Source organism: Linepithema humile, chromosome 5, assembly GCF_040581485.1.
Source record: "Linepithema humile isolate Giens D197 chromosome 5, Lhum_UNIL_v1.0, whole genome shotgun sequence".
Classification (NCBI taxonomy): domain Eukaryota; kingdom Metazoa; phylum Arthropoda; class Insecta; order Hymenoptera; family Formicidae; genus Linepithema; species Linepithema humile.
Window position 1 is genome coordinate 28,202,792 of NC_090132.1, and position 17,002 is coordinate 28,219,793.

Genomic DNA, 17,002 nt, shown 5'->3' on the forward strand with positions numbered 1-17,002 from the left:
ATAAAATTCGTTAAATAATTTAATATTTTTTACCTGCGCTAATTTTAGGTGCAACAGCAGCCCTAAACTGTTGCAAATTTTTTTTTTTTTTTTTAATTAATGATAAAAATTAAAAAAATTTAGTAATTGAAATAACTAATTAAACCTCGTTGAACGGAATTGGCATTTATTCTTGGAGGAGAATCATTCTAATTCCATGGCGAACTATCCACAACTATCTTTATTCACGACCGCTACTGCCACCTCATCACCACATGCAAATTAAGTTAACGTCTTTAATCCAGGCGAATTGCTCTATCGCAGCGACCAAGATAATTGGTTTTCGATAATCAACTGGTCGGATGTGTTCTCTCGTTGGCATAAGCTTTCCCCCGTCTCTTATCTCTTACCTGAATCATCGATATTCGACGTGTTCCGGCCGGCACGCATCCGGAAAACGCCGTCGTCGATCACGGGTTCTGAAAGTGAACGTCGTCGGAATTACGATCGCGGATTTATGATCGCTTATCATCACTTCGCAACTAGGTCAAGGGGCATGCGATCAATTCATTCTCCTGCGGAAGTAGTCAGTCTCTCTAATGCGACAAGGAAGTGACACCTTTACACGCGGTTTCGCGCCGCTATTTTTCTCCAGGAATATTGAAAATGACGGACTGATAACGCAGCATCATTTCTCGCGACTGTACAAAATCCCGCCGAACGGTTCCGATGAATTTTCAAACAAACTTCGCGACACGGCGACGCGGATAAAGAAAAATGCAAAAAAAAACAAAGAATACGTTTGTGCAAAGTCGATTTGCCAATAATGTATCGCTTGAGATTCCTTATTCGCATCGTAATTGTTTTTTCTCTTGCGAGCAGTAAGTGATCTTTCACTTATTCAATAACAATGCAGTTATTTTACGCTTCTAATACTTCGGAATTGAAAAAACAGCTGATGAATGTTTGTATCCACGCTTTCGGAGTCTCAAATCCGCCGTAATTCGATCCGTTTGCGCGATGCCAGGGGATTTACAAAATTGCCATCTATCCCAGGGAAGTCTATATTTCGTCGGTAATCTCTTCAAGTGCCCTGACGCCGACAGGGTGGCCTGCACTCGCTTGAAAATGCCTTTGTGAAATTCCAGCGCGCAATAAGGGCTCGACAAAGAACTCGGTTTATTACGTTCATTGTGGCACGTCATTGCATTCCCTGCTCATAGGAGACAAGACTACTTAAGACAGAGTCAGCCTGCAACGTTGTAACGCCGCGTTCGTATACCCGAGTGCCCCTCAATGGTGACGACACCGCGATAGCTACTCCATTCTAAAGAATTGCATTTTCCGTAACACAGCGCGGCGCGCGCATCGTTGTCGCATCATGTTAATAAAAAATAAGAGCGCTAGGTATCGAACGTGTGTGGAAACGTTGCGAAAGTAAGGAAGGAAGGAAGGTCTACGTCGCTCGTATCTCTCTCTCTCTCTCTCTCTCTCTCTCTCTCTATCTCTCTCTCTCTCCCCCTCTGCCTATACGTTTTATCAGTCACAGTTCACTTCTTCCGGCATCTCGGAATTCGATCCAATTCGCTCTCCCGGTGTAACGAAAGAAAGTAGTTCAGCGCGGAGTTCTTAACGAATGAAAGGAAACGCCGTCACGACACGCCGTACATCTGCGTAGATTCTGATAGATGAACCGACGCGACTGCGTTAGTTGTCGACAACTTTAATAATTAAGTGAAACAAATTAGTACGGAATGAAAAGACATCTTTCGTCGTTAATTATAGATGCTTCAATATTTTCACCGAAGAAAAGTTTCGCCAAACTGACCGAAAAAATATATAAAAAATGCAGTCGAGAGAGAGAGAGAGAGAGAGAGAGAGAGAGAGAGAGAGAGAGAGAGAGAGAGAAGTGAGTTACTCTGCATAATTTATATAAAAACGCGATTCTAAATATAATACGTTAAAGAGCAGTTTAATAATGGTATAAAAATGCTAATGCATATCTAAGAAAAAGCTCGCAAGCTACGGAGAGCTGAACACAATTTGTCTTCTAATACAAGGTAAGAGCGTTTCCACCACCTTCTTTCTTGTTTATTCCTCCTTTGTAGCGCCGGGTTTATTCGGGGGAAGCGAACAAAGCGGCGTCACGGTTCTGCATACTTTTTGCCGCTTTCGTGTGACAGTCTGAGTAAACGTAGCGGCAGCTATAAGCAACGCGACGACGTAAGATCGTGCAATTCGCGCTCTATATACCGCCGTTGGTCGCGAACGAAGAAATGAACGTCACGTTGCGCAAAAGCTGAGACAACGAACCGCCCCGCGCTAAGGCGGAGGAGAGACAGAGGGGACGGAGTAGGCGGAGAGCAGGTGACGAGATTTAATATTCGTATCTTCGCGCTGGCTGGGAGAATCGCAGATCCGAGTACTGGCGCAGCTCAGTTTCCGGGGTGGAAGAATTTATCACCCATGTATGACCCGACGATGATTGATTTCTCGTCTGGCCTCGACTCGGCTAATCGGCACGCTCATGGATCATTAGATTTCATATTCTGCAAGCCAAAGCTACTTTCTCCGATAACTTTCCGGTTGCACACAATGATCCTGTCTTTTTACAAAAAGAATCAGTTCACCCCGCTACGACTTTTTTCATTTATAATTACAGTAACATTTATTTTGGAAGGTTTCGTACATTAAATATATAAGGTTTCAAATGTTATATCGTGATACACAGTTGTGCGGTCGTAAACTTCAATTTTCAAATATTGTACACTCTGGGAATACAGCTTGCTGCAAAGCTTGCGCATCGGTGATACGTTTGTTTTTATTTTACATAAACAAGTAAAATTTTAATTGTTACTTTGTATAGATATTAAATAAAAAATTATCTCAGATCGGATAAAGTAAACAAATAACATTAAACGTAACATTTTTAACAGCATTAATTACGAAAATTAATTAATTATCTACTTATCTTATCTAATAATAATCAATTATGAGAATGCAAAAAGAGTTAAAGGTTTCTTCGACTTAATTTACTATTTTGTTTTTTACTCGATTTATTTAACTCCATTATTTGAATAAAATATTCGCACAACAAATTACAGCTCCTGGATTATATTTTGATCACGGCTTGTTGAAAAGCTAGCTTCCGTTCGAATTTCAAGCCGTGTTAACTAGCCAATTAATACCATTAAGCTGTCTCATTTATCGCATAATCGTATTAGCATAGTAATATGTATTTCGAGATTTTCCAAGCTAAAACAAGTGTAATACCACTTTTTATTCATATAGCATATATTATTAGTATTTCTTTTTCAAGTATTATTATCATCAGAGGATTATTAAAAATTACACACAATAACGTATTGTGCAAAACAATTCCAATATGTAATATCATATAATCAGTATGAGATTTCGCGCTCATCAAACTCTGAACTCACAGAAACGAGATAAACAACTTTCTGTTTTGCGTCATAAATTCTCGTTGGTAACCGTGGTACAAAATTTCGCATAGTTGGCTCTTGATTTAAGTATTTATACACGTGTAACTAACAGTTTTGCAATATTGTGGTCAACAGCAATCACTATAAAATACAATATAAAGCTCTGAGAATCATGCAAAGCTGTCACAGGAAATAGATTTTGGGGAATAAAAAAATACCCAAAAATTTAGTCGTTCAAAAAAAAAATAAATTGCACTAATTGCAACGTCAATTATTTGCAATAAAATGCAAAATTTCTGAAAAAACATTTTTATGTGGTTTTTTCTAAAATCTATTTTTTTTTTTTTCGTGATCTATCGCTCTCTACGCTTTACATACACACATATCTTGCAATATACTTTTCCCTGCGCAAGAACTCGTAGTACATTCGTATTCCTTTCAATGTAGAACGAGATTTAGGGACTTAATACCGGGTCGCTGGAGAGACGAAATAAGGTAGTGCAGTTCCTCGCAATAAACTCTAATAGATCAGATGGAACCGAGATGCTGCGGTGGATTTATAAAAACACGACGAATAATGACTGAGTCGTCCTCGTGCGAGAAAGGTTGGAACGTGAAGAGAGGAAAAAACCAGACGAATGTTACGAGCGACAGCTACTTCGAATCTGAAAGGTATCGTTACTCTCACCGCCATTGAATCCGGCGGTTTTGGGCCACCAGCCAGCCACGACGTGTGTCGTTACAGCTTTCTTTCCATTTTCGATTTTCGGGCTTTACAACGTGCGTTCGCGCGCGCGCGCGGTACCACTTCGCCTTCTACTTCACGAACTCATGCAGTAATGGCGACGTCGTGCAGAATTCGAGAGAGGTTGGATCAAAGATCTGAACGTGTGGAGAAAATCGTGCGAGGAAACCGAGCGAGAATTCTCCAGCTATTTGTGAAGCAAGATGTAACTGAAATTCAAGAGTTAGTGTATTTCGCCGGCAAAAGTGCGAGAGAGGTCCGCGGGGAAATGTGATATTAATCTCTCCACGTGGAACACACCGCTTCCCGCGCTGTTTTATCGTTATCTCTTTTCGCTTATTATTTGCTGCGCGATATTGATATTTTTCAAATAACTATAAATATGAGCGCACGATTTGTATAGAATTGTTAGATATCGACGATTGAATCACAAAAGTCTTCGTGGACTTTTATTCGTAATTCCTAAATGAGAATTATTGGTAGATTGAAGTACATTAATACATTCATAGATTCATATATTCTAGGAATATTTGAAAAAAGAAGCATTGTATCTAAATTCGAACGATTGTTATGAAATATTCTAAATTTCGGAATGATCTTCACAGATCAATCAAAATGCGAAGAGAAAAAAGTAATTTTGAGCGACTATCGGGAGCAGAAGAGCTGCTCACTGCCGCACTATAAACGCTTTAAATGCAGTATTATATAAACAGACACGTTCAAAAGCTCCGGTGCGAAACGCTCGTCTTTTTACCGCCGCGCTGTTAAATCATCATCCGCTAAATGGCTGGAAGGAAAAAAAGGCGAAGCGGGGGTAGGAGGAGAATAATGGTGGTGAATTGATTCGAATTAAATTCGAGGCGAACGGCGGCGCTATGTAATCTCGTTAAACTTCCGTACCGTGCGAATTAGCGAAAAGTCCAAAGGGGATGACGGTAGTCAGCCATTAACTCCCCCGTAGCCCCAGCCGACGAAGCGTTCCGACGGCGATAAGATCAAATTATTTACAAGCTCCGTCGCGTAAACGACCGCGCAAATGCGCCGGCTGATTTATCGTCGGCTGCTTAAGCAAGTATAACGTGGGTGTAAAAGGGTAAACGTCGTCGCGAAAAATAAGAACTTAAAGGGCTGTCCGTCACGTCCGTCGGCGCTCGTTTACTCGCGGCTATCACTCTCATCCCGCTCTCGCTTAGCGATATACGCTTTCGATTATATTTATCGAGATCAAGTCGAACGGCCGGCGGGTCTCGCCGGACGTACAGCGGTGTAGCGGACGGAAGAAGCGTTTTAAATGATAAAAATGAGTTATCGATCCGAAAGTATTTTGCCCACAGCAGAAACGCGGGCTCGCGGGTCTATGGGGAAATAACGAGCCGGGAAGCGTAGCGTGGGTCTGGGAAATTTACGGGGTCGGAAAAACTGAAAATTAGTTTGATGAAAAAAGAACTATGGGGAAAAGGACGGTTTATACGATGTTATAGCCGTCGTACGTGCTCTTTGTGTTTTAGCGTCTCTCGCGAAACAGAAAATTAACATCGGATATAACGTCGTAAACATAACCGGATTCGGAACAGATCCCAGGAGTCGCGTGATCGCGCTAAGCACAGTGGAAACAGAGGCGGTTGAGGGTTAACTGGCATTCGGCGCGCTTGCGGATGATGTTACTACTGCTCGGGAGTGCATTTCTCGGGCTTCTCCGGTATACGCTATCTCCGATGCGCCGTCTCGCGTAAACGACATCCTTCTTATCCGAAGGATCTACATTCGCGCGCGCCTACTGTGAATCTGCGAAAGCGTCTCCTGAATATAGAAAGTCCATCCGCGCGCGACTTGCAAATTGGACGCGAAATATTGAAATTCCCGTTTGCGCGCGCCGAGAATTTTAATACGCAAGCTCAGTTTTAATTTAAAAGTAGAGCAGAAGCGAAGTGACGGCCAAGTAATGTAATGCCCTACACACTTATCTCTTTTCGTACGCTTTGACTTTTTCCATCCCCGCGGCGAAGTGGTAGATTGAAATGCGCATTATTAACGGGTACTTCAGGTGTTTCGAGCATTATTCTTCCTCGTGGCGATTTCACAATGTTGTCTTATCTTCTTGGGTCGCCGCGGAAGAAACCCCCATTGTTGCGAAATATTTAAACTTCTACTTCTGCAGGTACCATGAAACAAGTAACCCAAGAGATAATCTTGGGTCACAGCAGGAGAAAAAAAGCTTCATGAATAATGTAGTGTCTACGAAAGTAATCTTTGTGAGTTTTGCGTTCAATGTTGATAGAATAGCAAGCATAGCTTGTTTATCGGACAAGGTATTTCCTCAGATATTACACGTTTCTCGAAAGGATCATTCTCTCCCGCGGCGATTCGAGATGATTGTCTTATTTTCTCTCTCACCCCGTTTCAAAAATAATCCTGCTGTTCAGACATATTTAAATTCTCGCAATCTTCGACGTTGTTACATAAATAGAAATAATGTTGCGTCATAACGAAAAAGGCTTCATGAATAATTCACGTGTTTCCGGAGCTTAAATAACAATGTCACGGCCAAAAAATGTTCAGGAAGTATGTGGATAAATACAGATTCTGAGTAAACAAAAACTTTCATATAATTTAATATCTAAAAAGATAAAAGTCGCGCTTCGATTTCGATATTCACAAAATTCCTGAACTATTTTCTGATTAATTTTATCGATGCCGTGCGATTCCAAAACCAGTATTTATTGTAGCGCAAGATTACCTCTTATGGAGCAGTATAATCCCATTTTGCGGTAATCCGTGAGCTTTAGTTTTGGTGTTCGTTGAATGGTTATTGCTTATTGACTATTTTCTTAGATATTGCGTGTTTGTAAAGATTTTCTTTTTTTATTTCTTTCTTGACACAAAATTCCGTTTATTAGTGCAATTCGAGATTATCTTACGGCCTTATTTAATATATTCGAATGACACAAAAAAAACATCCAGAAACGTGAAAGAATTGCAAAAAAATTTTTCAAATTAAATTCCGTATTTAATCCCATATTACTCATTAACGTTAATATTCCGGGACGGTGGAATCAAATTGAAAAATGCAATATCGACGGACCGGACACTAATTTACTTTGTCGGATCATGATTATCGGCAGGAAATTCGGGTCGATCCAATTTTCATCATCCTGCATGAAATTCGGTAATAAATTAATAAAAAAATTCAGTAGAAGTATCATTTTCTTAATTCGCAAACAAAAGCCTTATTTAAAAGAATCAAAGAGCCGATATAATAGAAACATCGAAAGAAGCATTTCAAAAACAGTGCCTGATATCTGTTTCTGAAGCACCATAATTAATACGTATTGCGCTTTCCATTAATTATTACTTATTTCGATATATTAACTTCCTCGCTCGCGCCAATTCACAATTCCCGCGACAACAAATCGCTGTACTTATTAATATTGGTAAACAAAAGAAATAGCGGAGATTTCACGCGTCAATGAAACTCATAAATCCTTCGTACCTTTAAGTTGAAAATGGAACAATTCTATTTTCAGTCGTGCATTTACGATAAACTCGTTCAACCGGTCTGGCATGTAACGACGACGAAAGATCGACGGAGAGGAGCGACGTGCCGGAGGGATCAAATCTATTTTTAAGTGAGAAACGAATGACCCCTCCAGAAAGAATGAAACTGAGATAAGAAGGAAATAAAAGAAGTGAAATGAAGAGAGGACCGAAGACACGCGGAAGGAATAAGAGAGAACGAATAAAAACCCGGATATGGACAGACAGAGCAGAAAAGTGAAGCAAGAAAAAGGAGCGAAAGAAAAGGCAGGAATATTTGTCTAAAATTAAGATGAGAATGGAGAGATAGCTGCTCTCGAGAACTCACCAAGTCAGTTCCATAACGGTTCTATCTTATAAGTAAAAGATAATTTTCTGTTTAATGATTTGCTTAACGTGGGGACAGCCGAGCGCATAGACACAGAAGATCCATCCAAGAGAATTATCTATCCATTGAAAAAACAAGAACTGCGGACTTCCAATTAGTAACTTTTTATCACCACCTGCATTATTAAAAGAAGCTAGGCGAGTGCTTACATAACACGAGATCATTGATTCTCAAGCAACGAGCGGCCGAGAAAAAATTCTTTTAATTAAATTCTTCGTTCATTCGAGGTCGTTCCGTTTTCATTGCACCGCTCGCGATAAAATTTTCGTACACATGTAGGAATGCTCGCAACGCAAACTTATAATAAAAGTTATATTCGATGTATTACTTTTGCACAGCACACTTCCACTCCGATTTCACGTGAAAGTGTTGTGAATATTGATTAAAAATCCACATAAGTTGGAAAATTCGTTTAATCTGGGAAGATTAAAGCGTTTCAGCTGCTAACGTGAGAGAGCTATAATAATCTATATAATTTTCTACAAGCTTTAATAAGCCAAGTGCTTTTCTCTCTCTCATTTTCCCGCAAATATTGCATTTCAGATAAACATATCGCAGTAACATATAACACTGTTTAACGGTTTTGATTTTCAGAAATCAAATTTACTCAAATATGTCTACATGATTAATCTAGTGTACATTATTAATTAATTAATTAATAAAATTAGTGAAATTTAGTTTATCTGTTTCAACAAACTTTGATAAGTGCCAATAATAATCAATTATTTTGTCAATAATATTATCAATACCTATAAATAAATAACAAAATATCAACATTTAATATTTACTATTTGAAGTGGCAATTTATATCTATTACTGATAACTTAACGTTAATATTCAGCAAAAATTTATTACACTGAAAGCTTTTACGCTGGTCAACAATTACCGACTATTTATAATAAATATTGACAACTTAATGTAAAATATTATATCTTTTTACTTACAACAGATAACCAAAAATATATCAAAACATACAACACGTAAAATATATACAAGGTCTTTGATGTTATAAAATCTATAGAGTATATAAATTTGCGACTGTCACCTCTCGAGCAGTAAAAAACCTGCGTGTGTTCCGTTCTCGTTTTACAGAAGGCGGAATTAAAGTAAAACGACATCTTCATCTGGAGAACCGGGCGGTCATCGCGACGTGAACTCGACGCGTCATAAAAGTTAGATGTCGGCCATGAGACGAATTGAAAATGTGGTCCCGGATGGCGGCAACGATTTTTAATAAAACCTTTTTCGTCCGAGCCATTCGCGCGTGTTCGCCTTCCCTCCTTTCCCCCCTTTTTCCGCTCGCTTGCGTGACTTGTCGTAGCGAAACGTTTAACCCCGTCTCGCACGTATGCTCCGCGAAATTGTAAAGCCATTGCGCCTAGTCGGCGCTAAAGTGTAAAGTATCGATCGTGCACGCGTAACTCCCGTTACGAAGGCGATAAATCTGAGTGCGAAATAAAACGATTGGTATCGGCCGTGTATTGCGATTATTACACATTTTTCTCGATATATCTTCTTGTCTGACGCGCTGCTAAATCGCGTTACGGCATATGCAACGTTATGTCCTTTCTGCCCGATTTGTCGCCGGGCAATACGCATTTAAAACTTTGCCTCGCACGTACCGCCGAAGAGAAATGGCAAATGCACGATTATCGCACTTACCTTCTCTCTATGTTATGTAAAGGAACTTGTAGATGTATATTTCTATGCGAGTTTACGAAAATTATGCTCACTGGCTTTGGTACAATTGCATTATTCCGCAGAATATTTGAAACGGAGAAGCGAGCGAGAGAGCGAGATAACGGAGAGAGAAAGAGCAAAATAAAACTCTAATAATTCGAAAACACTCTCTGCTAATTATAAAATATGAATATAATATAATTTGTATTGTTTCATTAATTAAATCTTATAAAATCTCTCATATTATAGTTAACTGCCGTCAGCAAATCCATAATTATCTATTTTAAAGATAAATTTCTAATTTTGTGACCATATGCATTAATATCGAAAAGTGAAACGAGTCTTTCGAATAAAATTCGAGCTTTGCGCGAATAATACGCAGCGAAAAATAGCTTTCATTATAAGTTTTTATAACACGCATTTTTACGTATGCATAGCGGAATTTTATTGCAAGCACTGTGTGGTGAAAGTGGAATCTCAAACAACAGAAAATTTAATTAAAAGGATTTTTTCTAGTCTCGTCTTCTACTCGAGAATATTGCGGAAATCCCGCATTCTATAAACACCTTTTGCAACATTTTTTGACATTTTATCTCACCTGCGCCATTTTATTGCTGCTTCGTCTAGGGTTGAATAAAATAATTATTCAGTTGCAAATGCAAAGAAAAATCTCTTTAAAAATCCCCCCCTAAAAGTTCCTCATTATATTTGAAAATAATTAAAGACATGAATGTGAAATTTTTCGCGAATAAAAATCAAATGAACATTCACATCCACGAGAATTATTATGCGCTTATTAACAATTTTCACTGGCAGAAGTCAAAAATTAAGAAGTCTCTGTAAGCGCGCGACGTCAGGAAGTCTGCCTCACCACAGTTGCGTTCCCGGCGTTGCGCAAAAACTCACATTTAGATGCCAGAGGCACTATTTTTAAAAAACGATCTTGTTACGACGAGTGTTGACAAGCATTTTTATCGCGCTCGCTTTAGACCAGAGTTCATACATCTCGCATGACTAACACGCGCATTGCACGTATACGTGGGAAAAAGCCATAAAGCCTTTCCGCGAAGCTCTCATAGAGCTTTTCCCTTCTCTCTTCGGAAACAAGCCGAGCGAAGGTGGATGAAGATCTTAAGCCGGAAAGTTTATCCGCGCGAGTAGGTACACCCGCGTGACGGTGGTGCACGCCCTCACTTAAAATATACAGAATCCTAAATCGCGCTACTGGCAAAGCGATTCCCAGACGTGAAATATCGCGTCGAATTCCGCAATTTCTGCCGAACGTCGGCCCGTTCGTACGCTGGCGTACAATCGCTCCGGGAATTGTTGCTTATAAATTATAAATTGGCATACGTCTCTTGAAGCTGAGCCGGAACTCGCTTCATTAACTTGTTATGCACCTCCGATGATTTCGTGCGTTCGAATTGAACGAATATAAATATTTACTCTCGCGCTTTCAAAGCATGGCTTGAGAAATAATTACTTTTTTAATGAACGTAAAGAAATTCGACAAAAAAAAAAAATAGGAAAAGCATTAACATCAGCTGATCGATCTTTTATCGATCATAATTTTGACGGAATGCCAAGGTATGTTGAAGGGATAATATCAAACCAATGCGATGATGGATAGCCAAAAATTCGCGTACGTGCTCAGTCGGTAGAATCGTTAAAGTGAAGCAGAAGGCGCTGAGGAAGCGAAAAGCGTCCGTAGTAGCTTCAGCCATCAATAAAGTGTTACATGCGATACACGAGATTTCCGCAAGCAGATAAATGTAATTATTTCGCCACTTTATCATCGAAGAAATGACACAGAGAGCAAAGAAAGAGTATTCAATCAAGAAGAGGGAATAAAGTTTCAGCGAGGTAATCCGACTCGGATTTCGATAAACTTTAATTTTTCGCGAATTTTCACGAAGGCGTTACGTCATTACGTCATTATTCGCCGACAAATAATCGAGGATTATTGTAACAAACGAATGCTGTCAATGAAGTGGCAGAAGAACGAGCGAAAAGTCTGGATGATTGAGGGAGATTCCTCGCTCGCTACCTCTGGTCGTACCAAAATATGTCAATTCCCGTTGATTCGCAGAGCATCGATTATCCGCTAATTTAACTTCTCTCGCGGCGCGACTGTTTGTGCAATTATGCGCGGTGGATGTTTATGTCGTATCTACCAAAACGCCGCGCAATTCACTTGACGATCTTGCCCGATGGTCCTTCAATCAGAGAACTATCTCAAACTCGTCCCTGCGAGTCGGAATTGTCGTTACTATTTGCCGTGGTACGCCGCAAACTAATAATGGAGAACATAATGAAAACCAATATACGCATGAGTGAGCGCTTAATGCTGCAATGGAGCGTTACACGGCGAACTACCAGTTTTGCAGTCGCGGTTACCCGTGTGTGGGAATTTGTTGGTGAAGATACCTTCGGGAAGTGGCATAATTGTTATTGCGCGGCGATGTAAATTTTTCACTTTGCAACGTTGATGCAAAATGTTACAGAATATAATGAATACACTTTAAAAGGTGTATCGTAATTATATTTTAATTTTTTCAAAATATAATATAACAATGTAATATTAGATAACAAATAATTGAGCACACAGTTTCTTATCTTATGTTATAGTGATAATATAAAAATAATAATTTGCGCGGAAAAGTTTTTTTCATATTAAGTTTGCAAGAAATGCAAGTTAAATTTTGACATCAAGTCTACAAGGAATTAAATTTGTCAGAGAGCGTCCAGACTTTTCTTAACATCCGTATGTCGGTATCGTTCTTTCCGCGGAACTACATGGAAATGCGGGAGAATCGCAGAATATCAGCTTACGGCGACCGCGTCGTCGTCTCGCCGTGATTTTCGAGTTTCTGTATTCGAAATACCGGCAACGATGAATGCGGCGACAAAGTACTGCAAGATTTACGAGTTTTACAAACATGGCGGCCGAAGATTTACGAGTTTCGCAAATAAATATCCGCGGCGAGTCCGTGAGAATGAGGAGAGTTAACGGTGGAAAACTTTGCTTGCGCATCGTTCCTTTAGCGAACGCATTCTCTCGCAAGAGAGAGAAAATCTCACTGGAATATGGTACGCGTACGTGCTGGCGCGGTGTCATATTGGTGTCAAGTTTTAATCCTTAGCGCGGACGAAAGAAGACCAAGTCGGACAATTCGCAAAATACCGAAAAAATCGTCAGATCTCAACACTTGTAATAATAATTTATTCGATTTCGGTGACAAAAATAAAGCTACAACATAACATTGTAATCGACATACTAAAGATAATATTTTTATCGAAGACAATTCTGTAATGGCTGCTGATCAAACTAAAACATGATATTTGGAAATTAATTAAACGATCGTAATCAACTGAGCTTTGCTGTTTACGATTCGTTCGAAATGCAATTTCGACACGCATAAATTAACTTCGCGCATTTATACGAACGCAAGTATATTTAGCCGCGTTAGTTACATGTAGCCGCGCGTATGATTGCGGCCCGAAAGGGAGAGCAATAGTGCAGGATGGCTGGTAATGAAGCGCGCTCGTACGATCGCGATTATTCCTCTAATTGGCCAATTAGCATCACTCGGAAAGGACGAGCACGGATATCGAATTTTATGGGTAAACGCCCTTCGCGCGATAGGCAGAAATGCGAGAACAACTAATTATTTTACTCGTGTTATTCACCTTCCACGTACGAATAAACGACTAACGAAATAACGCCCGCTAACTTTCGGCAGTTTCGTATAATTTCACGCAGCGGAGTTGAATTTCGTTTCCCCCCCGGCTCTCTTTCCTCTTCTCGCGCTAGAAAACTTTCTCGAAGTAATTCGACTTTCCGCGCGGTACCGTTCGCCTAGGATTTAATTTCCCCGTCCGGGGTATTAAACATTTCTATCGGAGTCGAACTTTTTCGTTCGGGCCACGCCGCGCTGCGAGAAGTGATTGTTGGCGGATTAATGGGATGCTCGCGAGACAATAGCCGGCCGGAGCGAGTTTGTATTTAGCAGAGACACTGAGGAGCCCTTATTATTCCCTTTTGTAAATCCGCGAACCTCGCGAAGATGGTACGAGTGTCTTTTCGAAGCGGCTCAAGAAGTTAATGCACTTATCAACTTCAAGCTTTTAGTGACTCGCCAAGCCCGTGCAAACAAATAGATTAAAATTTATTTTATGCATGCAAAAAATTATATGTAAGAATATACATGTAAAAGAGAAACAGAAGGCATATAAATAATCTAAGATTATTTTCTTATATTAGAAATATAGATCAATAGAAAGAGAATAATAAAAAAAATTAGACAGTCTAAAATTTCTCAATAAATCAAACACCAAGATGAATTATTATATAAATTTTTATCCTTTTTATTTTTCTATGCAATGCCTTATGTTTTTCTTTATATTTTAATCACATTTTAATTTTCAATCTTTAAATGTAGAAAAAAAAGTAAGAAAATATGATTATACATTGTGCCACTGTCCATGTATGTGCTGCTGAAAATGTTCCGTTAAAATTGACGGCAGTATCGATATTGACAATTACGTGATTATTTACTAATGTAACGCAATTTGAACACATTGCACCTGCACGCAATACTGTTGGATATTCGCTTTCAAAACAGATGTTACAAGCTTTCAGGGAAATGCCAGCGGCTTGTACGTGATCCTTGGCAAACGAAGTAATCTAACGGCAAATAATTAATATTTAACTGCATTACCACAGTTGAAATTTGCCGCGAATGTACAATGTACGCGCGCGTATACGCACGCTCTCGCTGTCGCAATTAATCAATTGCAATTAATCAATCGCCACTTCTCCCGCGATGGATAATAACGATATTCGACGCGCCCAGCCGCCTTCATCACGGCCAATTACAACTGCAATTAACTGCTTCGCATTATATTACGCCCTTCACGAGCAGTCGCGGCGTTACCGAATCTTCGAAATGGCAGCCACTTCGGGATAATTCCCGGAATTTCCGTGAGCGATTTCAACAGCGGCGCGGCAGTTTCGTAATTAGTTCCTTGTTGCTAACGGAATTTTAATCGATTTTCTCAAAGCACTCGCGTAACTTTAATATATTAATTGCTATTTAGCGACAAATTCAATTGTGGCGCGCTTACGATTGCTTTGTCGCGTTACATTTGCCCCGAGGCGTGAATAGAACTCTCAGTCAATGAAGTCAGAATTTTTCCTCCGCTGACACGTTATTGCGTAATTAGCACTTTCCGCGTATCCTCGCATCCTTTCGATACAATTTAAATTTAATTCCTTAATTCTCATGATTTAAATAAATGTGTCGGACAAACTTTTTTACCAAAAATCACTTGTTTTCTTCATTTCTCCGTGTTTCTGTGAATTCCGAGTCTCTTAAACTTTATTATCTTTAAAATCGACCGAATTTTTCGACAAAATCAGGTCGAACTCGCGACGAACTTTTCCATCGATGATTCCGAGTCGCGCTCTGTTTTCGTTGCCAGCACTGGAAGAGGACGTGCAACTTTGTTACATTACGATGTTACGACGTTTCCTCGAAGCAGTCGATGTCAAACCGAATGTATTTAGAACGGTACGTTCCAAATTCAGATCAGTGCGTAGCTACGCGAAACTCTCGCGGTACTCTCGATTCTCTCTACGGACACTCGCTATTCGCCTCGCGAAATTCCCACCGAGCAAAACTTTCAGTACCCACGTCCAATCTGACCGAAAATGTACCACTTTGCCAAAATGATGAGAGGCTAGAGCTGATGCTACGTTCGTATCATCAGATGTCGCAGCAAAAAACGAAGATAATATCTTGCCGAACAAACGAATTCTGGTTTTGTAACACACTTGACCAAAATTGTGCGATAAAGCTTGATTCTCTAATTAATTTGGAAATCAGAATACTGTGCAACATATTTTTAAACGCACTGTTGTAGTCGTTAGTTTAAATTTTATCACAAAATTGACTGACTGCAATTTGTAAAACAGCAATGACAGAGCGGTATTTAATTATTATATTAATAAGTTAATAAGCTGTGCATTTTGTTCCTAAATTTAATTAATATCTTATTTTTTATATTAATATTCTCATTCACATATTATTTACATATTTAGTTGATAATGTATAATGAGAAATAAATTTATTATAATAAGTTAATTATTTTTAATTGAGCAAAATGAAATTCTCAAAAATATTTTCTAACTAATAATAATATTCCTAAAATCACTTAATTCAATTAATATTTTGAATCTTTAAGCAAGAGCATATAACGTATTACGTAAGGAACATATCGTGTCTCATTTCTCGAGCTCTCCTTAATTACAAGTTAAACAGTTGCGACTTAAAGGTCCTCGTGTGCGATTAGAACTTCCATTCCGCATTCTGACAGTTTGCGTAATGGAATTACACAACGCCTCTTGGCAGTGACACCGTGTCTACAAAACGAATCGAGGTTTACTTTGGTGGCACAGGTAGCAGCTACTTTGAAGATAGTTAGCCGAGAAAAGGAATCGTTAAATACAGGCAGAAAGAGCGTTTTATTTCAGTTATCTTGTACGTCTCGAAACTTCGCGCCTCTTTTCAAGAAGAACTTTCTAAACTTTAGCGTTTCAACTGACGAAAATATAAGAGCTTTCACTTGTAAAGTTTCCTACGATTTCTCAGAGCGTTGCACTATTTCATCATAGAAATGCTACATATATTTGAAAAAATTTCTACGTCAAAAAATTCCTCTTTTTCGAGTAATATAAATGCAAATAACAACAAAATAGATCACAATATAAGATAAGTAAGTAAAAAATTTTAGATTTGAATTATATTCGCTTATACAAAAATATAATAAATTTCTACATATCATTTGGCTTTTTCAGAATCATTCTCAAGCGATACTGAATTCAAGATAAAAAAATTAATTTTTAGACGAAAGAAAATAGAAGTTCAGATCTTTAAACTTGTACATCAAATGATGAATATTTTATGAAAGATGGCAAAAATTCCATTTTGCCTTACAATCGAGATCATAGCGCATCGCGCACTCAGAAATATCTGAGGTCGAGAGATCGTAAAAATGTTTTCTTTCTTTTTCCTTATCATTCCATTGTGACTTTTAGTTTTTAGTGACCGCCCAAGATCTCTCGTAATACCGCGGAACAACTCACCGCATCTCTTCTCCACATACTGCTGTAACCAACTTGCTCATCGCGGTCGTGCATTACTCCACTTCGCTAATCGCCCTGAGTTCAGC

The 17,002-nt window shown here is 39.1% G+C and overlaps 2 protein-coding genes across 7 annotated transcripts in view; one reads left to right on the plus strand and one right to left on the minus strand.

Annotated features, from left to right (window-relative positions):
- Notum (palmitoleoyl-protein carboxylesterase notum) overlaps window positions 1-17,002 on the plus strand; it is a 454,423-nt gene that overhangs the window by 347,881 nt on the left and 89,540 nt on the right. The gene's annotated exons all lie outside the window — the stretch shown is intronic.
- KaiR1D (Kainate-type ionotropic glutamate receptor subunit 1D) overlaps window positions 1-17,002 on the minus strand; it is a 345,484-nt gene that overhangs the window by 222,627 nt on the left and 105,855 nt on the right. The window lies entirely within an intron of this gene.